Source organism: Panthera uncia, assembly GCF_023721935.1.
Source record: "Panthera uncia isolate 11264 chromosome B2 unlocalized genomic scaffold, Puncia_PCG_1.0 HiC_scaffold_24, whole genome shotgun sequence".
Lineage (NCBI taxonomy): Eukaryota > Metazoa > Chordata > Mammalia > Carnivora > Felidae > Panthera > Panthera uncia.
In genome coordinates, this window is record NW_026057580.1 from 90,076,720 (window position 1) to 90,104,293 (window position 27,574).

General features: G+C 40.9%; 1 long non-coding RNA gene across 2 annotated transcripts; it reads right to left on the minus strand.

The window, feature by feature from the left end:
* Positions 1 to 14,954: 14,954 nt before the first annotated feature.
* Positions 14,955 to 23,242, minus strand: LOC125938924 (uncharacterized). Of its 2 annotated transcripts, XR_007462861.1 has the most exons (4): positions 23,129 to 23,242; positions 19,839 to 22,942; positions 18,370 to 18,468; positions 14,955 to 18,070 (listed from the first exon to the last, which is right to left on the minus strand). It is a non-coding gene; the product is annotated as an uncharacterized LOC125938924 (long non-coding RNA). The 2 variants fall into 2 exon arrangements; XR_007462860.1 differs by having other exon boundaries at positions 18,370 to 22,942.
* Between the last annotated feature and the right edge of the window lie 4,332 nt (positions 23,243 to 27,574).

A 27,574-nucleotide genomic window follows, 5' to 3' on the forward strand; every position in this document is an offset into this window, starting at 1 on the left:
CCTTGAATGAAACAAGTCTTCAAGTTCTCACTTCACGTTCAAGTACCTTATCATCTGGATAGAACTCTAACAGGAATCTGTTTGGATCTAGGAAACAAACTTAAGTAGCAGGTATCCTGCTCTAAGGTTCCCCTTTTCTCCCGCCTCTACTCTATTTGGTGCTGCTTGCTCCCTAGGTGACCATACCCAGGCTCATGGTTTCAGACATCATGCATACACCGAAGATTTCTAAATTTATACCTCTAGACTCAACCACGTTCCAAAATTTATTTTCACACATCCAACTGCCAATATGGTATCCACACTTGAATGTCAAATTGGTGTCTCAAACTGATACGCCCATATTCCGCTCTTGTCCCCGATGTTCCTCGTTTCAATAAATGACACCACCCTAACACCCTAATGGAAATTAAGGCCCATGACCTTGAGTAGAGAAACCATAGGACGAAAGCTGCCACCATTTCATATGATTTGTTTTGGCAATATATCAAGCTGATTTCAGTTCAAGTTTTCCGGGAAAACCTAAGGTGACAGAGCAACCTACAGTAAAGAAGTATATGAAAACCCCTCCTGAAATAAGAATGAAAGAGATTTGATTACAATTAATCTTCCTTTTGTGTATATGTGTGTGAGAATCTCCAAGGTGCTACGAAGGGAATCATAATATGGAATCATAAATAATACACTTCAAGGTGCGTGTTTTTAAAAAACCAAATGCCTCTTCCCTTTCTAACAATAATTCTTCCACTAGGTCTCAAAAGCAAATATAGAATGTACTTCAAAGTGGTTGGTCCACCAAAGCCCAAAAGAACATCGGTCACGTTCTAAAATGTAGGTGTTTCCCGTGGCACCAGTTCAGGACTGGCCAGTTGGGCCACAGCAGCAATAACAGTTAATAACATTTATTATTTCTATCCCCATTTTACAGAGGAACAAACTGAAGCCTGAACACATTTGATGTCTTTTCCAAACCTGAACAGCCAGTAAGTGACGAAGCCTGCCTCGAATACGTGGCCCCGGGGGCCACTCTACAACTCCGTTGGCTGCTCGGCTCACTCTGTCTTTGGTTCCCTTTTGGTTTAAGTTGCTTTTACTTGTACTTATTCAATCAGCTCTTCTTCGCTGAAAGAATTCCACGCTTTTGTTTAGAGTGGCAATGTGCCCAGAATTACTTGCAGCTAGTGGTAGCCACGTGACTCAATTTTAGCCAATAAAATGTAACAGAAAGTCTACTGGTGGAGTGTCCAGGAAATAAAACCCTACTTCTTCTAACAAAAGGAGAAAAGCTCAGCTGGCGTGTGTCTTTTGTCCTCTGCCCTTCCCCCTTCAGCTCTTACTTCTCAACCTCTTTGGGAAAATTACTAATTTTGAGAAAATTACTAATTCTCCTGAATCGCTTTATTATATTTTTAATTCCCTTCCAGAAATTTGGTCAGTTGCAAGAAATTGGCACATCACAAAGAAATAAACCCAAGATGGATCCCATGTACGTGTGCACTTCAAGTTATTTGTTCCATTTCCTTAAAAAGATGGGGAATAATAACATCTTAATAATATACACAGATTTAAAGCCCATGCCAAGCTGACACATTTTCTCTGTCATTTCTTATGGAAATTTCTATATGAAGACAGGAAGAACACAGAACTGATATCTCCTTACTCATGAGGCAGGGGGCATTTCTGGGGATACGTTTGTGACTCAGTGGTGGTCTCATTTACATTTCCATCTGAGGATATCTTGCGGCATTAGATAAAACCACTTGGGTTTCAGCCAAGTGGGTGGGTGAGGAAATAGTTGAATTACATCAAATTGTTAGTTGTTGGGTTTTTTTTGTATGTGTGTTTTTTTTTTATTTCACTAAATTCAACCATCTATGGATTTTACTTCTCTAAATCCGTTCCTGTGCATAGTCACAGCCATATTTAGGAATCAAATCCATTTTTCATTTTGAGGCTCTTGATTCCTGATTCATCCCAGTCCACAGACCCTGGCAGGCATCCACTCACACACACAGGCCATGCTGCAAATGTTGCTTAGTAAATTAGATGTTTGGAGTGCCAAACACATTTTCCTCCATATAAATCGTGCTACAGATGGTGGCTAGTTTATCCAGTCCAGATAGCAAATGTCTGTGCTCACACAATACAGGTGAATAATGATATTAAGAGCCTGATAGATGCTGGCTGGCTTTCTAGCCCTGTTTCCACCATACAGGGTAGGCTGTTAGAGGAGATCGGTGTGAAGGTTGTGCTCACCCCCTAGGCCAGTGCTCTGGGGCACCAGCAAAAGCTTTGCTGGTGGAGCCAGCATTCTCCTCTGGGCTTTCTTTCTTTCTTTCTTTCTTTCTTTTTTTTAATTTTTTCTAACATTTATTCATTTTTGAGAGACAGAGGGAGACAGAGCGTGAGTGGGGGATGGGGAGAGACAGAGAGGGAGACACAGAATCCGAAGCGGGCCCCAGGCTCTGAGCTGTCAGCACAGAGCCTGACGCGGGCCCAGTCCCACCGACCGCGAGATCACGACCCGAGCTGAAGTCGGACCCTTAACCGACTGAGTCACCCAGGCGCCCCTCCCCTGGAGTCTCTAGAGGATAAGCAGTAGTAGCTTGGCCAGAGGGGTAGCAGCTCCCACGGGGCCATGCTCACTCCACGGTGCCGCAGGAAGAGGGCTCTGGTGGCAGAGAGGCTTCGGCGGGTGGGTGTTCATCACGCTAATTGTAGGGTCGAGGCCACCTCAAAGCAAACCAAGAATCTGTCACTGAGGAGATAGTCACAGGCAACCGGCCGTCTCTGACCCCACACATGTAACTTCAGCCAATTACAAACAGATTAACTCAGCTCTAGATGTTATTCAGAGGGCAACTGGAATCCTGAAAAAGAAAATTTCAAATAAACTTTCGCTCCTGGAAGCATACATAGCTCTGAGAAGAAAGAAACGCCAACATCTGGAGAACTTCTGGACAACATAGGGGTTTCCTTTTCGTGGCAGTCAGAAGGCAAACCAGGATGTGGGTATTTTTTGCTATGTCTTGCTTTAGGAGAGGACCCCCCCGCTTCCACTCCCGACTGACTTGTTTAGGATTCAACTTGCCTTCCACTCGGGTTTCAAACTATTAAAAACAAACAACAAAAAGTGGGGCTATGCCAAACTTGCAAGTGCTTTCAGATGGAGAATCCTTGACGCTCTCTCGTTCCCTCAAAAAGCCACAGGCAGAGCAGGTCTGATAGCTGCCCTTGACGGAGTTTTTCTCCCTCTTTTTGCGTGGGTGGGAGGGCAGAATTGACTTCTGATAAAATAGAAGCAGTTAATTTCGAATTTTCCCAGGGGATTCTCTAGAGCTGATGCTTCTCTATCAGTCTCTTCTACCACTGGAGGGAGAAAGGGGAGTCAGGAAGAGCAGGTTTCCGGCTTGGGTGCCGGGGCAAATAGAGGCGTAAATGAAAAGGAGTTCAATGTTAGACATATTTAGCTCATGGTGCCTAAGGGATACGCAAGTAGTTGGGCAAATCAAAATGAATGCCTGGCACTCAAAAGAGACATCGAGTTACTTTGAAAGTCAGAAGGATATAAAAGTTACAGTCTGGCACAGAAGAGGCTGTCAGGGAAAAGAGAGAAAAGGAGAGGGGACAGAACCTAAGGGGACACCATCGTTTAGAGGAGCGCTTCTCAACCTGGATGTGCACATGGGTCCCCTAGGGGGTCTTGTCAAGATGCAGACTCTGGCTCGGTCCGGCTGGGATGCGCCCGGAATGCTGCATTTCCAGTGAGAGCTCCCTACTGTCGCTGACGCTGCTCGTCCTCCGATCTCACGTAGAGATGTAAGGATTTTGAGGATTGCAAACACAGAACCTATAGGGAAATGGAATTAGAGATGCAGAAAGCGAAGTGGATTGGGGGGAACCCCACAGATGGGGGCAGTGGAAGAAGAAGAACGAGAGGGTTTCCGTGAGGATGCAGTCACCTGCCACAAAGAGGTCAAGACTAAAGAGAACCCTGTATCTGACGACTGAGAGGCCATGTGACCACCTTTGTAAAGCAGCTTAAACGTGTGAAGGCAGGGGCGCCTGGATGGTTCAGTCAGTTAAGCGGCCGACTCTTGGTTTCAGCTCGGGTCATAATCTCACGGCTTCGTGAGCTCGAGCCCCACGTCGCGCTCTGCCCTGGCAGCGCGGAGCCCGCTTGGGATTCTCTCTCCCTCTCTCTCTCTGCCTCTCCTCCACTTGTGCTGTCTCTGTCTCTCTCAAAATAAATAAATAAACTTTAAAAAAAAAAAAAGTGGGAAGGCAGCCTTCAGGGGGCTGAAGAATTAAGGAAGTGAATTATATGCCTTTGAGAAGCAAAAGTACCAGCAGCGCCCCGGCAGCATGCTGGAGGTTCCAGAAGAAGGACAAGCAAGTGATCTCCTGTGGGCCAAGTTCCAAGAGGAGCTTTGCAACTGTCACTATCAAAGGGCCTTTGTACCTTGAGCATGAAGGTTTAAAAGCAGCACAGCAGAGCGTCTGTGGGTAATGTGTGCTTCCCAGGTTTCTGGGCAAAGACTGAAACCAAAAGAATTACCAAAAAAAAAAAAAAAAAAACCTATGCAGGTAGAGCGTGTAGACCGTGCTCAAAAAATGCTAACTAATCCATGTGAAAAATGGAGAAAACGCATAATAAGGACACACTAGTTGCATTATTATCATTTTGGAGCTACAACGTCCAAAAACCTCCTAATTAAAAGAAAGAAGGAATCTAGCTGCGTTCGTCTTCATTTTTTAAATATTTAACAAATACTCTGGGCATATAGGACAAATCACAAAAAGAACCTGAGGCCTTTACTTGCTCACCAGCTACTGGATACAAAGCACCGGGAAACTTTTCCTTTGCTTTCCCAAATAGATACGGGACTAATATGATACTAAGCATATTCTGTGATGATATGTGTGGGCTCATGATTTCAGATAATAATATTTCCTCTCCATGTCTAGTCATTGCCATGAAAATAAAGTTACAAAGATTCTATTTGTAAGAGAATGAATGTTCTCCCCTGATAAATGCAGATAACTCACGGTATCATTTGCTCTTGGAATCCTTCCCTATCTCATCCATTCATTAAAATTTAATGCATTTCTGATTTTTTTCTCATTCAAAAGCCATATATGGAAATCAATTAACGAACTAAGCAAATCTGCAAAATTGTTTTCAAATGCCTACGAAAAACCCTTTGGCATCATTTTATCGACACCAGAACGTTTTCTTTCCCAACACAATGACACAGCTGTCTCTTTCTGAATGGCATCGGGAGGTAAATTATTTAAACAATTTTCTTAATAATTGGAAAATGGTATTTGTGGATTCACTGATTTAATCCCAGACAATTTAATGTTGGCCACTACATGTCTCTCTCTGCTTTGTTCTGTTAAAGCCAAAAGTCTAAAGAGAAATGTGTTCCTGAGAGTCTAAATGTTGTCGAGAAATTGAGTCTAACTGGCTCTGAGTGCCTTCTGCAGAGAAGCGGAAGGAGCACCCAGTCCCTCCACGTGACAGGCCATTAACATGTCTCCCAGCCATAGACGGGTCGTCATTCATGAACTACCGTTAAATACGTGAAAAGGTCAAAACTCAGTCTCTGCTTTCATAAGGCTCTGACCTAAATTTCTGCCTGGGAAACTGCATAGCGAGTATTTTACTCCTCACTTTCTGTAACTTAAAGAAAACCATTACCAGTGAAAACTGAGAGAAGAGAAAAGCAGGACAAGGCAAAGCAACAAATCAGCTGTGAAAGAGGGAGTCCATCTTACCAATACATCCTGCCTCCCACGCCGCCCCTTTTCCCTCTGCCTCAAGTTATCCCTCTCACCCATTCCCTCTCTCCCATCCCAGATGGCCCTGCAGCAGGGTTCTGAGATTAATACTCCCGTAACTTTCCTGATCTTTCACAAAGCATCACTGCAAAAATCCCTCTCTCTCTGCCAAGTGTTTTACCACATTGGAAAGTTCCCGGCCATCTTGTTTATTTCTCTACTAATCTTTGCATGAGAAGGGGACTTCAAGCCACAAATAGGTTGTGTGCTCCAAAGAGGGTCAGATAAGACGTTATATGTCTGTGAACTGATGAGAAGGTCTGACTGACATCTGTGTGCATGGGAACGTGAGAAGCCTCCCACTCTAAAGAAGAGTTAGGTATGACAATGCTTTAGCCTCCAGAGGGAAGACAGAGTTAGACTCTAATACGGTGGTTCCTCCCTGGAGATTTGTCTTGAGTCTTACGGTGGATGGTAGCACTCATGATAAGAAACTAAAAATCTGTTTCACAAAGAGCTCTTTCAGGAAATATACAGCAGTGATTTTGTGCCTGTTCAACAGAGGGGAGAAAGGTACTCTCGGACATATCACATCACAACAGATTATCCTTCCCTGTAACACCTCGGGTCTCCAGTAGTTCAGCAAAGGCAGTTCCCAATAAAAGACAGGCCCCACAATACCCAGTTCAGTGGCTTTTGGTGGATAGGAAGTCATGCAGGAAGAAAATGTCGGAGCAGAAAGAGAGGATAAAAATCTGGGGAGTCTCACGGAAATCAAACACAACGTATTCAAACCCCCTTGGAGACTCCCAGAAATAGCTGGGAAGACAGGGAGTCAGTCTCACAGAGGTCAAAAGCCAAGGGAGGGAAAGTCAGCAAAGCATGCGCTTTACCTCTTAGAGGAACGATTCTTCTTTGGTGCAATTAATATATTTTGGAACCAAAATTCTCTTGGTTGCTGAAAAGGTATATAAAAGTGGATTTCATTATACTTGAATTTTAAGTAAAGCAAATGTGCAATTCCAGAAAAATTTCTGTGTGCTAGTTTCTATACATAGCAAAGTAAAAGGGAGCAAAAGTATCAGAAGCAGAATAATATTTAGAGTGATAAGAACAAATGTTTAAAAAACTTGATGTTGACATCATTTTAGGTAAATACTCTCAAATTTGCATTCGTGGCTAAATAGTTATAAATCTATATGTTATTATCTGATCCATATCTATTGGATCTCTTTTCCTGACTTGCATTCTCATTAGCACCCAAAATTTCATAAGGTTTTTAGCATGGAACTTTCCATTAAGATTTACAGCCATTTGCATTTAAATATTCATGCCCTCAATCCCATCTGAGATGAGAAAGTATGGCAGCATAAATATTATATATGTGATTCCAATCTCTGAGGAAACGGTGATCTGTTTTATTTTGCCCTGATGTTAATATTTTGCTAAAACATGCCAATGTATTTGTTAGAAGAACAATATAGATTCATTAGTAACAAAAAGAAATCTCAAAGTTCTATAACGCTATTTACCACGTAGCCACACAGTCATGCTAGAAAACAAAGATTAACATGGGGCACCTGGGTGGCTCAGTCAGTTAAGGGTGCAACATCAGCTCAGGTCACGATCTCCCGGTTCATGGGTTCAAACCCTGTGTCAGTCTCTGTGCTGACAGCTCAGAGCCTGGAGCCTGCTTTGGATTCTGTGTCTCCCTGTGTCTCTGCCCCTCCCCTACTTGCTCTCTCTCTGTCTCTGTCTCTGTCTCTGTCTCTCTCTCTCTCTCTCTCTCTGTCCCCCTCCCAAAAATCAATCAATCAATCAAAGGTAACAGAAATTTTAAAGGCCATTCCCATTGGCCCTCTTTATCACAAAACAAAAAAAACAAAAACAAAAAACCTAGGCTTATAGTTACTCGGTGGCAAATCCAGTACAAGAATCTTAGTCTCCTATGAGCCCAGCACTTTCACCACCCTACCGGAAAAATGAGCCTTTGGGCTTCTCCCACATCAGTTCCTAGAATGATGCTTTAAATGTTTTTCCCTAGGCTCAGAGGGGAAACCAGGTTCTCCTTCTCAACCCCTACCTTCTTTTCACCATCCTGCCCACCCATAAGCATTGTCTTAATGCAGATTACGTTCTTAGCTATTGACGCAATTCTAGGGACACTTCTCTTCAAAAATGGAGGAAAGTGAGGCAGATACTACAACCCGTGATGAGAACTGAGTGTTCATTCGTTGCCATTTTCTTGTCCATGTTTGAGATTTTATCTCAAATACTTCTTAAGAAAAAGTACATTTTCTTCTTGCAAACTGGAAGAATTCTTCACACCATTTGCATTTTGTCATTCCCTGCCATACTATGTTCTTTCCACAGTCATCGAATAACGTTGACCACATATAATTGAATAAAGAATTCCTTCTAGGTTTCAAACTTCTTGCTTCACTTGAAAAACTGGGCCTTTTTCACCTGCACTACAACATACTACTGTATGGGTGAGCAAAATTTGAGAGAAATAAAGAGACACAGAGAGAGAGAGGAAGGGAGAGAGGAAGGAAGAAAGGAAGGACGGAAGGAAGGAAGGAAGGAAGGAAGGAAGGAAGGAAGAAAAAAAGGAAGGAAGAAAAGAAGGAAGGAACGAAGGATTGAAGGAAGGAAGGAAAGACGAAAACTCCAAAGGTATGTATTAAGTAGGAAAGAATTTAAATGCATTATCACTGAAGAATGAAGAACGCTGATTTTTCCTAGTCCTGATCATTATGCCCACTGCCAGATGTCTAGGACATTGACCAAGTTCTTGATTGCATAATTCTCAGCTATGAAGAAGGAAACCAGAGCAGCTAAATGTAAGGCAGCTGATAATATGATAGCAGGGAAAGAAAAGCCAAAGACTAAGGGATAGATTACAGGGCCCTCTCAATACATCTGATGAGTAAGTGCTTGAATGGGAAATCCCATATCAAATTCCATGTTCCATGGGTTGTGTTTACATAGTGTCAGGTGCACTTGCAGACTTAAGAAGGCTTCCGCTGCCTTCTCTTTTGTTCTACAACAGGAGGGAAGGAAGACGCTATCAGAGCATGCCTGGGCATCTCTGAATTGGTAGAAGGTTACAGGAAAGCAATCAGACAATTTATTACTATGGCTGAACATCTCATCAGGACCAATTTTGCAGGTGGCATTTCTAAAACAGCAAGCACTGAGGCTGGCTGACATTCCAAGGTCAGTTCTCATTCAAGCGGACACAACCTTCACCATTGTCTGTGGACCAGAGTTAGATTTCACAACACCCAGAGACGACCAAATTACTTACACAACCTCTGATTTTTGGCATTTTCCCACTTCCCTTCCAAATTGTCATATGTTAATGCTATTTTTATTCCTTCTCCAGTTTCTTTGGTTCTTAAAACTCATGCTTAAAATAATTTCCTCCTTAATGGGAGAAAAAAAAAAACAAAATAAATAAATAAAAACTCTGAATACTTCGTAGCTAGATGCAGTCACACGGAGTTATCAGAGCCCAATAGTTCAGGACACTTCTCAGTGTCATTTGAAGGATACTTAGACGCATGATTTATAAGGGCTGTGATCTCTGAGTCAAAGTTATGCCCTGACAGAGACATCAAGATGACACTTTTAGTAGGGTATTCCAGGAAAGCAGTGGACAGTAGGAGAGGTGTCTGTCTGAAGTTGACAGCAGAGAATGGTGGAAGGGGCTTTCATAGGTCAGACGAGGGAGGTGACCAGGGAACCTCAGTGAATTATGTAGGCACCCACTGTTAGAGCCTCCCTGTCCATCACACCTTTACCCTTGGGTTTTGGCCACTTCTCTAACTCAGCCTATCCTGCCAACAGCTAGTGGAGGATCCCCCAGGGACGCACACAGACACTGACTTTGGAAGTTGTGGTGGCAGCGAGACCAGGCTAGGTTTCAATCAGGCCATTCAAGTCTCAATGGAAAGGGTTTTGTTTTGTTTTGTTCTGTTTTGTGTTTTGTTTTTGTTTTTTTTTCTCCCCGCTAGATATATTCATACCAACTGAACAGGAAGCAGACAAGTTCAGTACAAGTTCAGCTTCTACCCCACCCCTTCCCTCTGCCATGGTTTAAGACAGGCTACAGGACCTAAACTTAGTTTCACATTACACCCACACATACTTGGACTCCATTGTAAAGCGAGGTCAGCAGACAGTATATAAAACATGAGATACGAATCAGCGCTCTTGTGTATGGATTACCAGCCAGGAGATCTAATCACCGGCAAATTCTACCTCTTGGGATTGTAGTCTTTGGCTCACCTCCACCGCTTGTCCCAGATGGTTAGTAGGTTGGGAGTGCAGGACCAGGCCCTTCTAATTCACAGCCAGAGTATGCTCATCACGTTCTCGGTGACAAACAGTCTGAAGTGACAGTGTGACAGCAAAAGCAGATGGGAGTCATAGTTTTAGTCATTGCCCATATTTCTCCATTTTTCACAAGCCAAGAAGACTGCTGATGATATTTGAAATGAGATGTCAGTGACCAGCAGGGATGTCATTCCAGCAGCAGTGATGGAACGGGGGTGAACGAGGCCAGCTGGACGTGACAAATATCAGACTAGGTCAATAGTCAAGTCACACACATGATAAACAGGAATGGCAGCAAAGTATAAGGAAGATTGCAGATACCCGTATTTGATGAGACCACAGCATTTCAAAGGTTCCTGATCGAGTAAATGATTTCCATGGCCAAATAAATTTGAGAAAAATTGGATTAAACAAAGACTGATTTCCTTGTTCAGGGTTTCTTAGAGCCTTCAGTAAATTCTTATGCATTGCAAATCTCCAAGAAGCAATTGCACCACAAAATTCTTTCATTATGGATCTTATTGACATATCCTGGGACAGGTGCTCATTTGATAAATACTGGACAGTTACTAGATTTGCATGGTTTCCGTGCAATGTGAGGCTTTAAGAAAATAATTATTGATATTTCTTTCAGTTCCATTACTTTAGGTTCTACTACTTATTCAGACAATGATAGTGCTGAAGAACAAAATAAAGGGCATTAGAAAAACTGATCCAAGGAAAGGGGAAATGGTATGAAGCAACTAAACTTTGATCTAATAATTGATCAGCAAACCATCATCTGAATAAAGTCAGTGCTCCCAAAAACAGAAAGCAATTTCTGGGAAGTACTAAACATGGTTAAGACTTGCAGATGTAAAAGAACCCGGGAGAAATTTCTAATGAAATTTTGATTTGTTTAATCAACTCAGATGTAGCTTCAGAAAAATGATGTGGTTGATAAGAGGTTATAAATGGGAATGTGATTAGTATATTATTCCCAATAATGGCTACTTCCTTGTTAGCTCATGTATCGAGATGCTCACTTCGTTTAAATAGTCACTGATACCTTGTTCCAAATATCAGCAGCTACAGTCTTCTTGGCTTACTTTTCCTCACGTAATAATGCGGAATATAGACTATCCCTAAAATAAAATAAAAATAAAAATAAAGGACCATGAACATGTTGTGTGTGGTGCTTTTGCAAACTTGAAATCTACAAAAAGAAATATGAATAAAATAGCAAACTTTAAAGGATAATAAATTCTTCTTTTGCAAAGAAACGGGAAATTATTTTAATCCTCTTTGCAAAGAATTATTTTTAGAAATGCAGACCTGTATATTTTTTAGAGGTTTTTCCTATTTAATATGTTGCAAACTGAGATAGAAAAACCTTTAATGTAAGCATTATTATATTAAATATTTATGTAAGCTGTTAAATTTTAATCAGGTAAATTTGCTTCATCTCTGAAATATAAATATGCTTATATATTTAGTTTCTAGTACAACAGTGTGAGATTGGGGGGTGGAGAGTGAATTAGAATGACTGGCTGTGAATTTTTGCTGTTATCAAAAGCAAATTCCTAGGAATATTTTAACTCGTGCCATAGTATCTTAGATCATGGAAGTCTGACTGTCACTTACACACACACACACACACACACACACACAAATATGTGAGTACATATGTATATATGTGCATGTGTATGTATAGAGTTTCATATAGAGATGTGCTATGTGAATACACATATTCTAATCCTTAGCTTTTCACTTAAGTTTTATTGAAGGTCAAACTGAATCAGTTCGTATAAAGCTGCCTCATGAAATTTTTTAAATGGCTGCTTAATATTTCATTCTATGGGTATTTCAGTTTATTTGACTGCTTGTCAAATTGAACAATGGTTCAATTGGTTTGAACACTTATATTTTATTAGCTTTTATTTTTGTTTTTGCCATTACAGAAATGATACAACAAATATATCTGCAAATATTTAAATGTTTCTGATAATGCCTATACGATAACTTCCTAAAAATAGAGCTCTCAGGTGAGAGTCTGTGCATTTTTAAGCTAGCTAGATATTGTTAAAGGTTTTACATCAGGACCAACCACACTTAAGAGGCCCTGGTTCCCCTCCTTTGTATCTGGCCCTATTTCTGGACTCCAACCTATTCCATTGGCAAGTATCACAATATTAAATTACTGTAACTTTATGGTAGGCTTTATTTTCTCTAGGGCTAGAATTTTTTTTTTCTTAATCCTTTTGATTCTGAATTCTCCTGGCAATTCTTGCATGTTCATTTCCTCATAGAAACTTTAGAATCATCTTGAATGGATCTCAAAACTTAGAATAATACTGTTATGATACAGAATTTTCCATTCAAGTATAGGAACAGAATAACCATTCTTTCACTTCTTTCACGTTTGCATTAACGTTTTAACATTTTATTTATGTAGGCCTTGCATGCTTTCTTTTTCTATTATTCCTAGGTAGTTTATCTCTTTCTTTTTATTGTAAATGGGACATTTCCTCCCAATATATTTTCTAGGCGGGTGTGAAAAAAATTCTTGATTTCAGTTTATTAATTGTAAATGTCTTTCTTAGTTCTCTTATCAATGTTAGCCTTTCAGTTGATTATCTTGAATATTTCAAATAAATGATCACATCATTTGCAAATAACCATCACTTTCCCCCTTCTTTCTAATTTTATACCCCTCATTTCTTTAATTGCATTGATAAGCATCTCTAGAACAACAACAACAAAACATTTTAGCCTTTATTGCCCACTTGTAGGCCCAACCCCCCCACCCAATAATATCCCATTAGTGAATATCTAGGTGATGGCGTATCCATCCTTTCTCTCCAATAATGATGTCTCACTGTCCTGATACTCTTCTTTTCCAGATAACTTCACAGTTTTACCTAAATTGTTTAGGCCAAACAGTTTTGGCAGATTACATGTAAAGCTCATGTTTCCATGGAGAAAGTACAAATCTTAGAATTCCAAGAAGCTAGAGAAAACCTATGGAACTTTTGAAATACTCCGTGAGATTTTAACACATCTCCCTTATTCTTCAGGTGCTTGGATGCCTGTGTGGAGTAGTGAAACAGAGAGCTGCCCGTGTAACAAGATAATCAAGTGAGAAACTATTTTCTGTTGTATTCTTAGGGATATAAAAAGGAAGTATTTTTTCCATCTCCATCTTAAGACAATAGCCAAGCTTGAGACCCAAGTCTGGTGCTCCTAAGTGCAGGAAGCAATTTATGACTTTGGTGTTCAAGGGTGAAAGTAGATGACATGAAGCCCCCTGAAGACAATTTTCTTCCAGGTTTCGTTTGGGAATGTAAACTCATTAAGAAAGGCTGATGTTGAGGTTTGGATAAAGGAAACAACCTGACCTGCCACGGAAAGGATGAGTAACCCAAGCCCGGGAAGAGATCCATTCCAGGTCAATCCCTCCACTAGCAAAGGTTCAAGCACTGCTTCCATACAGCACATGATGCAGAAGGGCTGTGGCTGTCTGAGTTCAATTTTCCATACAGCAGAGCTGGGGACTAAGATCAAGCTGGTAAAACTTTACTTGGGAGATGCCAACCAGGGCTGTGAGAGTGAGGAGAAAAGGAGGCATGGAAAGATGTGAAACAATGTGATGCCATAGATAGCTAGCTGAATACCGCTTCAGGAGCCAGGAGGAGAGACAGCAGGTGGCTCAACAGGCATGTTCCCATGGCAGGAGGGGCTTCTCCATTCAGGTTGACAAATAGAAATTGCACCTTATAGCAGTCCACAAGAACCAAACAAATGCAGGTAATTGATCTTGACTCCGTCTCATTTCCCATTTCTCACTAGTCGAAGTTCACCTCAAAACTTCTGTATTTCACCAAAAGCCAGCATATTGATGTTTCTCAGGAAATTACATCCCATGTCCTGCCAGAGGGCTTATCATCAAAGCCTGAAATAGTGGGGCAATGAGGGTCAGGTGAGGTTCTAGCCAAGTGAGATGAGGGAGGAGGCAACTGGGAGAATCTGAAAAATCATACAAGGTCTGAGCTCCAATAGAGTGGAGGCCAAGCCCCAGTAGCAATGGTATAGACAGCTGCAACCAGCCTTCAAAGTCTCATCGGGTCTACAGGTCCTCATGTGATCCAGGCATCCAAAACCTGGCCATTCAGAGACTGGAGACTCAGAGTCAGATTTAACTTGATATTTTAAAAGTAAAACAACGTGACATCTCTTCTCATTGAAACGCGTATCAGCGATACTAGGAAAAACGCAGGGTAATCACACGACAGAGAGCAACTGCTCATTTTACTGATCCATATTTCTTTCAAATTCCATTAACTTTCCTAAAACTGTGTCTCAGTATCCTTAAAATATAATAATTTTCTATTTTGAAATGAGTAATTTTGTTGACTTTTCCCACTTCAAATTTGAAAGAAGGGAGCAAAAATATAATGAACTTACCTGTGTCTCTTTCTACCCTCACCTTCATTTAACTTTGAGATGTTATCCCTGTTTTCTAAAGAAAACTAGAAAGTGGGATCTTAGAGAGACTGAGCTGTTCAAAAGTCACATCCCTGGTAAAATAGCAAAGCCAGATCTTAGAGAAGAAACAAGTACCAAAAATAATAAATCATTAATGTTCATGAAAACATCAAAATGAAGAAAACACTAAGAACTACATAGACTATTTTCATTTACCCACTACAGACCTTAAGAAATAGCTAATGCCTTTATGAATCTGAAGAAGAATTTAGTAACTTTGTACCCAATATGTCATTAATCATGGGAGACACCTTTTCCCCTCCCAGTAAGACACTGACATTATTTTTTTTAAATAGAATTAGCACTAAGTCACAGATTTTTTAATATCCTAATTAATAAATCCATCATTTAAAGAAGTCAAATGTACCTCACAACCAGACTCAGGAACTGAAATTTTAGAATTTGATGATCCAGTTCACTGTTCTTCATTTGCTGCAGAGAAATCTGGCATTAAGTGAAACAGTCACGTCTTCTCAGCGTGCCTCCCTATTTTTCAGCATTTATTGTAGAAGTACTTTGTGTCATATTGTGGACTTGATTGCAAATATTCATCATTATTGGAGATGATGCTAAACATGGGGCTTTGTTTTCTGCTTTTCACATTGCTCAGAAAGGGCAGTCACAAACACATGAATGGGTCTGAGCATAACAATGAATCATAGAACACAATGACTATCATTGATATTTCGCACAACTGGAGTGGGTCCGTTTGCATAATTACCTGCCATCATTTCTGCCTTGCAACTTTGCCGTAACACAGAGCAGTCACTGGAATGTTTTCTTTTTTCTTATTTTAGAAAATGTCTTCAACTGTGATAAGAATGTCTTGGAATTGCCTTAAAGAGATGCCCTTCAGGGTAGCGCATTTGACCTTTCAGAAAGAGCAAGACAGGATTTTCATTTTTATATGTATACGTCAGGGAAAATGAGGCCATTATCTGTCAGCACCAACTCTATCACACTTCCTGCTGCTCAACTCTAGAAGGTTTTGAACAGACACAGACAAATGTGCATGAATGCGTTAAACACAACATATTGCTCTGCCCTAAATCCATAATAAGCGTAGCTTGTATTCACTGGAAACAATTTATACCAAATTGTCCAAATATACACAGAAAACCCAACTCCTATCTGATCCCAGGGTCCCGGTGCGTTTGTGATAAGGCAAAGAATCTGCTTTTTTTCTTTTTTAATTTTATGATGAGTATTTACAATGAATGGTATGAAAACAAAGAATGTGAAAACACTAAAGACAGTAAAGTTCTTAAAACACAGAATCAAAACTCGCTTTTTGATAACTGCCTCTATGACACAGCCAGGGCGATTTTTCTATAATATAAATCTGGTCCCATCACTCTCCCAATGAAAGCCATGTGAGAGCCTCCCACTTCTCTCTTCCAACCAAATCCCGCCTTATTTCTATCCATGTGATCCCTTGAATGAAGATTATAGCCATACCGCCCACCTGACATCCCACAATACACCTTGCACTGTCTTCCTTACTTTGGCTCCTCAGCTTACTCTTTGCATTTCCCATAATACCCTTTCTCCATTCACTTGTGGAGTCCTTGCTTCTCCTGCCAGTTGGTCACGGCTCCGATGTTACAGCCTCCTGGATGTCTTGCATGAGCTTTCTCCTCTATGTGCTTCAAAAGCACCCTCTGTGAAATACAACATAATCCTGTAGCATATAGACTTTCTTCTCTGTTTCCTTCTCACTCTCTCCCTATAGGCTGTAAGTCCCTTGAAGGCAAAAACCGGGAGCATGTAGCATGTTATATCCCCAGGGCCTGGCTTAATGCCTGACACAGACTAGCCTCTCATGCACTGACTGAGTGGATGAATGGAAATCTTACTATCCTCAAACTATCTGTAAGAGATGAATGTGCGACAGGGAAATTTTTTAAATTGTTAGTCTGAGACAGACAAATTATATGCTATTTTTAATCTCCACTCTGGCAGATGTTGTAAACTGACTTGCTTGACATCTGATATGATGAAGCTTGAACAGTTCAGTATTCCACTCCCGAGACTCCCCTGGAGTGAAGTATGATTAAATACCTGACCTTGAGATTAAATACCTTACTTCACCTCTTCGTGCCTGAGTTTCCTCATCTGTAAAATGAAGATGCTTATAAATCCTTCCTCGTGGTGTTGTTGGGAAGGGGAAATATTGATAAAGCATGAACGATGCTTAGCGCTGGACCAGACATATAGTAAAAACACCATAAATGTTTGCCAATGCGATTAGTCCTTGTCGCATACAATTGACTGCCAGTGACTCATGTTTTATTTGGACATTTTCATCTAGCAATTACCTTACCATCCTTTCTCCTCATTTCCTCCTCAGTGAAATGACAACATTGAAATAGAGCCTCTCTGAGGTGCTTTCATCTCCAAAATTGGCTATAAAAATGTGTCCAGAGAACTACGCCTCTTGTAATAACCCAGAATGAAGGGTGGGCGGGGTGGGCGAGGGGGGTCAAGTGTGGCCAACGATGGATACAAAGAACAAGGCAGGAGTATCCGAAGGGACATTAAGAAAAAATAAAGGCAAGAAAGTTGGTCACACAAACAAACAAACAAAAAACATTGCATTCGTGTTTCTTCCCGTCAGCTCTTTCAGATACCACAGACAAGAGCCTCCTCCTGGTAACTTGGGCTGTTGTATATTCATAAGGCCAATTCCATGCACAGAGGCAGACAGTGGAAGAGCTGATCTCTAGTCTCCCTGTAGAAATAGTGGTTTTGTAACCACTCTTTTGGCTGCGTGCAATAGAAACCAACTAGAGCAGCTCAAACAAACAGGAGGCCGCAGATTTCATTTCACAAGGACACTAAAGGTGAACAGTGAAGACCGCGACAGCTGTTCAAGAGAACCAAGCTCCTTCTGGATGACGCTCTGTCATCCTTAACCTAAGGCTTTTGTCTTTCTGATCACGAGATCGGGTATAAGGTTCTAATTCCGGGCAGGAAGAAGAGGGAAGGACAAAAGGACACAGGCCAGCTGAGATTTTCCCCTCCTATGCAAAAAAAGTAGTACTATTTCCTGGAAGCTCCACCTGTAACCTTTATTTTGCATTTTATTGGCTAAAATTATGTCATCTGGCCACCACCAGTTGCAAGCAAGTCTGGTCCCCTGGCACTCTAAACAAAAGCGTGAAATTCTTTTACTGAAGAAGACGGATGAAACAAATGTGGTGTAACGAGCTAGCACGTTTACCACTCGCCTCCTGGTCAATAAGATAAGTTCGGCTCGACCAGCCCACAATGAAACGTATACTGTACGTGTATGTGTTGTTCAGTGGCAGCTGAAAGTAGATTAAGACACAACATTCTCACGTTGCTTAGAAATCAAGCAGGTCTACAACCTTCCTTCCCCTTCCACTCCTTGGTCTCCCTTCCATGTCCTGCCCTCTACCTAAAAAAAAAAAAAAAAGTTGTGTTTAGCACATCAAAAAATCCATGAGCCCTGAGCCAAAATCTTTGCAAATACATCTATACGCCGTGTTGTGGAACATTTTTCAAGTTAACAACCCTCAAGTTTTTCTGATCATTTTTATCCGATCTTCATCCCACATTTCTATGTTAAAATTTCTATGTTAAATTTGTCACATTGTTTCACGATTTCTCTTCCCCTTCTACCACTGCTATTCTGGGGGCGAGAGAAGTAAATGCGCCCAATCATTAGGTCCCTGGAGACTCCAGAGCGTGGCTTACCACAAGGGCTTCTGTATCTTTTCAATAGCTGGTGATGCACAGGTCTAAAACACAGGATGGCTCGGTATAGACGACGCACAGGATATATAGAGGAAATTTCTGAAAGTAAAAATACTATGTTGACTTGAAAGAGAAAAGAAGTGAGAAAACATGAAAGCCTGCAAGTTTCCTATGTGCAGACATACATCTAACTCAAAATATTTGTACAAGTTATCTAGGAGGTATTCAAAATATAACCAAAGGAGATAGCCCTAAAATATCCAAGGCTTTAAATTTTCTGAAACAAGCAAACATCCAGGAAATTGAAAGCCAGATCCTTGTAATAAAAATTGCCCTTCAACTTAGAAAGTCAAAATACCATCACGAAAACAGGAAAAAGGCTTGGTGGAATCAGCTGAAAGGTAAGAAGAAAATCTACCAGCTTTCCCTCATATTTCGGGTCATTGATCGTTTCCAAACAACTTAAGCCAAGTTTCCTGTGCAGATCAGATTCTCTGGACTCCAGGGATGACCCAACAGGCTTCAACTGCTTCTTTACACAATCACTAAAATTATGTATAGGGTGAAGACGTGATGATCACATAGCAATTTGATCAGGATTTTAGCCTAGGATAAGGCAATATATTTATTGCAAATCATTTTGCAAATCATTATCGCAAATCAGTTCTATTAGTAGGAAAAAGCTTTAGTTGGATAAAAAGACAAGCGGTCATAAAACCAGAGTTTGGGACCTGGACAGACACAAGTTACCAAACCAATCAAACCAGTCTACCACAAGATAAATATATTTGAACGCAAGGAAAGGTGTGCTCTGACCTCATGCCTTCAAGGACATGAAAAGCAAGCAATTGTTTGCTCGTTTTTGTTCTTGCTGTTGCCGCTGTTGTTGTTGTTTATTAACCTTTGAATGCTCTCTGGAATTGCTAAGCACAACGTTTTTAGTTTCTCATGCCCTATTCTGGAGGCAAAGTGTATCTGCTGTGAAAACGTAATTAGCCAAGTTCCAGGATCAGTTAAAGAAACTAGTAACACATTTGTCCAAAGTGCATGCCAGTATGGCTGGTTGAAACCAGCGCAAGGAAATGAGTTTACTCTGCTCATACTAATAGAGAAAAAAGAATGGGAGGTAACAGTAAGCCAGTAGCCTATCGGAAGGGATATGTTTACACAGGACCAAGAGAAACACCAATCAGCAAGAATCAAAATCTGAAATCATTTGTCAATTGGCTGAAAAAAAATAGAATATACTAGGATATGCACATGATGCCATCTCTCTGTTACCACGTGCCTCCTTCAAAATGTAACAACGCACAGTTTAAACCACATATCAACATCAAGCCTCTACTGCCAAGCTATTGATTCTTACTGTGGAAGAAATAGTACTCACTACATTTTCCAAGCCTTCCTTTGCAGTGAGGTAGAAATCATAAGACTGAGCCTCCACCAATCAGAAGGTGAGTTGAGCTCACCTGCTGGTCCTGCTGGTCCAAGGCAATCAAAGTGTTTGTGAGTTGATCACCCTCCCTCTCTGCTATCCATGTGGCTGACAGCCAAGTCCTCCAGGATGATAGAATTTCAAGGTGAAAGCAGCTCAGATCCCTGAGTCACTGTCGGAAGAGAGGCTCTGAGCCCATCTGCCTGGCTTGTGTCATCCTATGTCAAGAGCTGGGCAGAGCTGAGTTGCAGTTAGGTTTGAACTTACTTGAGTGGGTTCTCACATTTCTCGTCCCTTAAAGGAATAAAGGTTTGGTCACATTGGTGCAAGTGGACATCTCTTTTTCTTTTTCTTTTTTTTTTTTTTCTTTAAAGAAAAGAGCAAAAAAGCCAGCAATTTGGCAAGTAAAGAAACAGATTTGAAGAATCATATTCCCTCAAATGATTGAACTGAAAGGGCAGACCTACGCCAGCCGACTCCATCTTGCTCTGTGTCCTCCACCTTGAGTGACTATGTCCCCGACATGCCCCCTTTCCGAGAAAATCGCAGAAACCTCAGACCACACCTCCTCCCCTTGAGTAACCTCCCGCTCACCAGTTCAAACTTCCCGATCAAAACACGCCCGGCGACTGTGTAACAGGACTCCGACCCTTCCCCAGCCAATCGGCCAAGGCCACAGCCATTACCTCACCAACTGCCCCTGGACCCCTATAAAACCTTTGTGCTTTTGAAACTCGCTCTCTCTCCCTGGTATCTCACCGCTGCGTCGGTGCAGGTAGGGGATTGAGCTCGAGCTAGCTCGAATAAAGGCTCTTTGCTTTTGCATCGGACTCGGCTCCCTGGTGGTCTTTGGGGATCACGAATTCTGGACATAACAGAACAACAATTTCTTCCACTGATGACTTAATAGCATGACTGGTCATACATTAAAAAAAAAAATCGGTACATGAGTTCATTCAGCATATATCTGTTAAACCCCACTGAGTGGCAGGGACTGGTCTAAGCATCTGGCACATTTCAGAAAGCAAAGTAGATAAAAAGCTCTTCCCTGAAACAGCATACATTTCTGCCAACGGTCAAATTATCTTAAATGAACTCCTCTTTTAAAATGTTTCTCTTGATTAAATATTTTGAGAAAGAAGCTATTTCTCCAACAGTTCGAATTTTATGCTCAGTATGATCTTTATCAAATGGCACTATCCACCATATTTCCACCTCCAAAGAGAAAACTTGCTAAATATGCATGCCTCTTGATTTTCTATGAAATCAGAGCTTTGGCTTAGAGTGGTTATAACCATCTCTATTTCATAACCAAAAAGTCTTTAAAGCTATTGTTGGCTCCCATAGGTGTCCTTTTCCGTGAGGATGTGCTAGCAGCAAACGCTGTCAAAGACATCGAAACAAGTTAAGAGTTTGGGACATTAGTTACGTGTTTTCCTTAAGGGGCCTTGAAAGAAGGAAGAGGAAGGTGATTCCCATTGTAACTAATATGCTACTTTGCATATTACTATCAAACCTGCCAGGTCACAGTTTCATGTGCTTAACAACTTCCTCGTGTTCTCAATCATAAGAGGTAACATCCTGTCACCAAGCTTGAGTATCTGTTCTCTTTCAATATGGAAAAGATTCAAATTAATGGTGGGTGAGTTCACTCGCATGAAACTGGCTGCCTAGCAAGACTGGAATGTATAAAAGTGCTGTTTACCTCAAACAACACGTCCTCGGAGACAATTTGCCATACTACGAAGATCAAGAAAATGGAGGATAGAGTCATTAACACTACAGATACCTTTGAATTGTGTGCATGCTCTTCTGAGGCATATTACCACTTGACCTTACTTTTATAAATTGATATTAAGGTTCATAAGCAATTGAATGCAGACAATGCGTGTATATATGTGTGTATATTTGTTTTCCTGGGGATTGTGGCGGAAAGTAGGTGCTGGAGGAAATAATGGTCGGAAGCAAAGGTTGAGTAAAAATGCTATGATATTAATAATACACACCAGTTATGGGGTCTACTGTATGGCGGGTACTTTGTTTATGCTATCTCATTTAACCCTAAACATTTTTTCTCACTTTTTAGATGAATATAGAGGAGAAAAGTTAAAGCTCAGAGAAATTAAGCATGCCCTGGACTCTAAGGCATCTTGCTAATAATTGACAGGGCTGACATTTGACTCTTGGTCTGACACGAGAGCCAATATACTTTGAAATATGTCACAGATCCTCACATTGCAGGCTCATCTGGGCCAAGGTAATCCCCGTGAAAGAGAACACAAAGCTGGGCCATCGGCCATGGTTGCCTGAGGATATAGACCTTTGGTCAGACAAGGGTTACAGGTAATGTCACTCCGTAAGGCCAAGTAACAGGCCAACTTGCAAGCTGGTGGAGGAGTAATCCAATATTACCAAGTGTCCAAAGAGGAGACTCAGTGGGATAGAATTAACTAAAACTTGAGTCACTGCTGCTATGGCATAACTCTTGGAACCTCTAACCTCCTTAAAAGAGCATTCGACTCTCCCTTAGGAGGAAGCCCCACACCCGCACTGCTCTGAACTCTAGGGCTTTCCCAGGGAGCCCACGGGCCTTTCTTTTCATCTGAATTCCAACATTCTGCGGGGGAAACTAAACCTGCCGAACAGGTTCCGAAGATGTAAAAAGCCCAGCAACAGGAAGCCAGTTGACCCCATTTTTAAAACCCTATTCAAAATAGCCCTCATCCTTGCCTCCCCTTTGCCACTCAAGGTGAAAGGTAGCTGCAGATCCCATACAGTAGATAACTGCCCTCAGATCTCCAGGAAGACCAGATGAGCTCCCATATCAGAAGGCTGACTTGTCTACAGCATTCAGTAGAAGTTAAAGGACCAATGAACCACCCTCCTCTCTCCACCAGGTTCGTAACAAACTGAGACACACACACAGGACTCGAAGGAAGGATCAGAAGGAAAGTCGAATTGCTGGTGGAGCTGGATTGAGAACAATATTTGGACCCTGAAGGGGCTTACCAATACACGGCCTCATGGTGTGCACTGACTTTCCAGATCTGGCTGTCACAGGCCCCTGCCCTGACCAGCAGAAACTTCCCAGGAACTTTGACAGATGGAGAAGAGAACTTCCACCCCTTGGCAAGGTACCTGCAAGGGGAGAGAGTAAAAGAGGCAATCACACGCAGTAAGTAAGCGGCCTCTACCGTATAAGTTCCTTTGCAGGAGGATCATGGGTGAATAACTGTCAGATTCTTGCTACTTCACCAATGAGATAAGTCCCTCTTTCTCCCCAGGGTGGAGTAAGTAATACAGAAGAAGGTCAAAGGTTAGTACCTTGCTACTCAAAGTATACCCTTGGGCTGACATGATCACCCGAAAGCTTCTTGGAAATACAGAATCTCAGGCCCATCCCTACCAAATACCAATGTGTGTTTCAACAAATTCCCTGGGGTGATTCGTGTACACATGACCGTTTGAGAACCAGTGCTTAACTGAAGTACTTTAACAGAAATCCCAGAACAGGGCAAAAGAATTTCTCAAACAGAAGCTGAAGTGAGGTGGCCGGGGGGCCGAAGCCATCTTCAACATTTCATAGTGAAGCTTGGAATTTTAAACTAGAGCCATAGTTTCAGTTGTTTCAAACTAAATGAATTGAATACATTCCTGGTCTGCTGTTAGCCTGTGTTTAGCCAAAGAGTTGGAAGCAATCAACAGAAAATAATGATTGCATTTGTTCACTTAACAGGCCTCAGTTTCAAGCATCTCAAAAACTGAGAATCACCATCAAATGGGAGGCTCTAAAGGATAAATCCTGCTTGGTGGCCTATCACATGGACAGCTCCCCTGCCCAGCTTCTGGCTTCAAGGGATCCATACCACGTGATCTTTATTTTACAGGCAGTTTAGAACTGGAAACAAGCTGACAGTTCTCTCGATGACAAGTCTAGTGCTTAGTGGCAGATTTTGTCATATATACGTGAACCCCAATTATTGACTCAATTCTTCAAGAATCCAAATATTGCATTTAATTTTCTATCCCACAGCATGGTCAGAAATGCAATCGGTTTTGCAACTTTCACATCTACCATAACCAAAGAGTACTTTGAACAACGTTTATGGGTCTCTCCCACAAACGCCAATGGAAAATTATTGCCAGCAAGAGGCTTACCTCCTGGCTACCATCTGCCCTGTTTGAAACATTTCAATCTCGGATTGCAGGGGTTTTTTACAACTCGTTTCACAGCTTTGGGGAAGACACTCTGCTTTGCCAACAGCAGGCTCCACTCTCTTTCCTGAAGTCTGTACCGCTTGTGAGCTGTTGGTATTTCTTCAGGACCGTCGGCACAGGCACAGGGTGATCGGAGGATTGAGTCTTCATGCCTGGTTAAAGAGAGAGATTGGAAAGAGTGTTTAGTTGATTAGAAAGGAAATTTCTAACCCTTGCTACCCAGAACTGAACCGGTATAAACTGGCACATTCAAAAGAAGCTACTGGGTTTACTTAACATTCCACTTGGTTCCCTGTTAAGAGTTCAAAGCATACTGATATTGCTATTGCTTAGTCCACAGAAAACTAGTAAACAGCGGGGGGTCGAATATTGTATGATATATAGCTTTTTTTGTAATGGTGTGTATTTACACAGAACCTGTCAGCGTATTAACACAAGGCATTTTCACAGTAAGCTATTTTAGAAGCGTACAGGAGAATGAATATGTAATTTTGATTTATTAAACGCTTTTTCTTCTTAATATGGAAATGTCAGAGGCCCAGATTATTCTGGGGGAAAATCATTTTCCGTACATGCTATTCTCTCTGTGTGAATTTTTCTCACTTCTGAAACAAATTTCACCTCTGAAGCTGTATCAGCAAAGCACAGAGAAAATGTTGTTATTTACTCACTAATTACCTGATTTATCAAATCAATACAGTCTGTTTGGGTAACCCATGGCCCAAAGAGCCTTTTGAACGGTGATTTGAATCAGTTACTCAGGAAACTAAAGGGTTCCATGAACTCGAGGAGGTGGAGTGTGGTACTAAGTTATTTATGTTAGTTGTCTGACTTTTTCTGGGGGAATGTATCTTTTTCCACGTGATTTTCACATTGTATGAAAGAAGCTAAGTCACCTGTGCCAGGTTTTTTTTTTTAAAGTTTGAAATGACTGCTTATAATATTGAGGTCATTTTATATACAGAGAAAGCTATTTTTAGCAATAATAACCAAGGAGCTAATGGTCCATCTTCAAATACTTTGAGATAAGGCAGTTCACTTCCCTTTGAGTAGCTACTTCACTAAAAGCTGCTACATAGTCGAGTGCCACTTCTTGCTGGCCTTTGTAAGCAAACATTGTTATAATGGTTTCATTTAACTGCACATTGGCAAAAATACCCCCCCCAAATAAAAAGCTATTCTTATTACAGTCAAGTCCACTTATAATATAGCAAGCCATTATTAGTAATGTCAGAGCAATAATGCAGAATGTTATGTTTGAGCCGAATTTTTTTACAGCTTCCTAAGTGGTCTACATCCATTTTCTCATTTGCTTCGCACAATAATTCTGTGAGATAAGAAAGTTGGGTAGCACTATTCCTATTTTTTTTTTTACTGTTTGAGAAGTAAGCTCAGAGAGGTGATAGAATCTGCCCGAAGTCATACAGTTGATGATGGATGTAGACACAAACCCGGGTCTTCTGGCTCCTTGTCCAAGCCTGTGGACAAACCACAAAATGATTGCAAAAGCCCTTGATAAATTAGTCCTACTTTGGAAATTTCCTAACCAGATTAGCATAGAATCTTCTTTAAGATAAAGTAGATGTGTCAAACAAAAAGGAAATGCAGTAAAAAAAAAATTGTTATGTAAGCTTTTAAGATATACGTAAGATTCACTGTAACTTAGAAAAATAATACCTTAGGCTTATGCAAGTTTTTTTATTTCACAAAGTAATTGTAGATATGTTACCTCATTTCACAGTTACAATAATCCTGATGTTTGATACAGCAGATGGGAAACTGAGTCTCAGCATGTTGAAGTCATTTGCCCAAGGTTTCCAGGTGGCGGAGGTCAGGCCAGAACCCTGGTACTCTAATTTCCAGGATGATGTTCTTTCCATTGTCCCATAACTTGTTGTCACCTTATATAAGGTGAAGCCTAATAGAATTAATTAGGCTTACGGTCCTGTTCTGTGATTTTATTTATCCTCTCTACTCAGCTCTTTCTTGTACCACCAGGTGACAATCAATAAACACCATGTAACAAATTTGATGACATAAAAAGTTCACCAAGGAAAGATAACCTATGGGTATCACTCCTATGGGAGTGGGCTACGAGCCCAATTTTTAGTCCTCCTCTCTGAATAGTCATGGCTTTCTACTCAAAGAAATTCTTCCTTGAATCCTCCCATGATCCATTGTGTGGTACTGTTTTTGGAGACAGCCCAAATCTCATACTCATCTGGTGGGAGGATTCAGAGTCCTTAGAAATGTGTTAAGAATTGATTTTCACTGACAACCCCATTAAAAATGCCTGATTTGAAAAAGACGCAGTACTTGAGAAGCATTATCCACATCCTATGTTCAAGCTTCATTTCCTCATTTGTTTTTCTTTAGTCCTGAAATGTGGACTGTGACCGTGCAACAGTCTACAAAGTGACTGAAGAAGATAACGCCTTCAAAAATAACTTTACCCTTCTGGAAAAATATAACTTGTACGGTGTTCCAAAATAATGCTGACTTAGGCCGTAAGGAAAAAATATTTGTATCTCAAGATGTAGAAGGGGAAGTTTTCAGACATTATCTTATCCATACATGAGGCTTTGAGGCAAACAAGACATAACAAAGAATGTGAAAGAGAATATGTTTCAAATGTCTCCTACAGCTTGTTTTCCAGTAGCCTGAGCATACAGAAACAACATCGACTCTACAGATGATAAACTTATTAATCAGGTTCTTGCAGTAAAGCTTGTCTGTATGCCTACATTACTCATTCAGAAAGTTCTAATGTAATAACCCTGCATGCGAGTTTTACTCTCCCAGTAATCGTAATTATCAAATTACTGTTTTTAACTGTCAGTATACAGTGTGGAAAAAAAAAAAAAAACCTTTTGAAAATTATAACTTGCTTGAGTTTTAAAGAGTGAATAAACCTGACAGAAATCTTGGCTTTTATTATTAAATTCTCTCCAAACATTTTCCCCTTTCTTAATGGTACCCATGAGCTTGGTCTCACGGTATCCACAATCAGCTTCAGATCACATTCGGAAGCAATTTGGTTACCAGATGACCCAGTGTGGCATGCTGTGGGCTGCTCCCAGCCTCACCTCAGCCAACAAATGACCAAATTTGTGTATTTGGGGGAAAAGTTTTAAAGGAAAGCATGTTGCTTCTTCTCAATTCTAGAACAGGTATTTTCAATTCTCTCAGAAGGCTCCCCCATCAGTCATCTATTCAATTATTAATCAAGCATTGCTTGAGCACCTCCTGTGTGCCAGGTCAGCCTTGGCCCAGGAAACACAATACTGAATTAACTACAATTTTGTCTTCCAGACGCTTCATCCCATCTCACACAGATACACCATTAACAAAGAGCTCTCAGTCCAATGAAAGAGAAAACAATTAATTACAATGACGTTTCATGAGCACAAATGGAGATATGAGCAGTAATATGACTAGAGCAAATTTAAGTTGAACTTGCAATACGATCTTAGAATATACAGAGATATTCTATATCTAGAATATATGGAAAATTTATTTATATGATTTACAATATATATAGAATTCTAGATA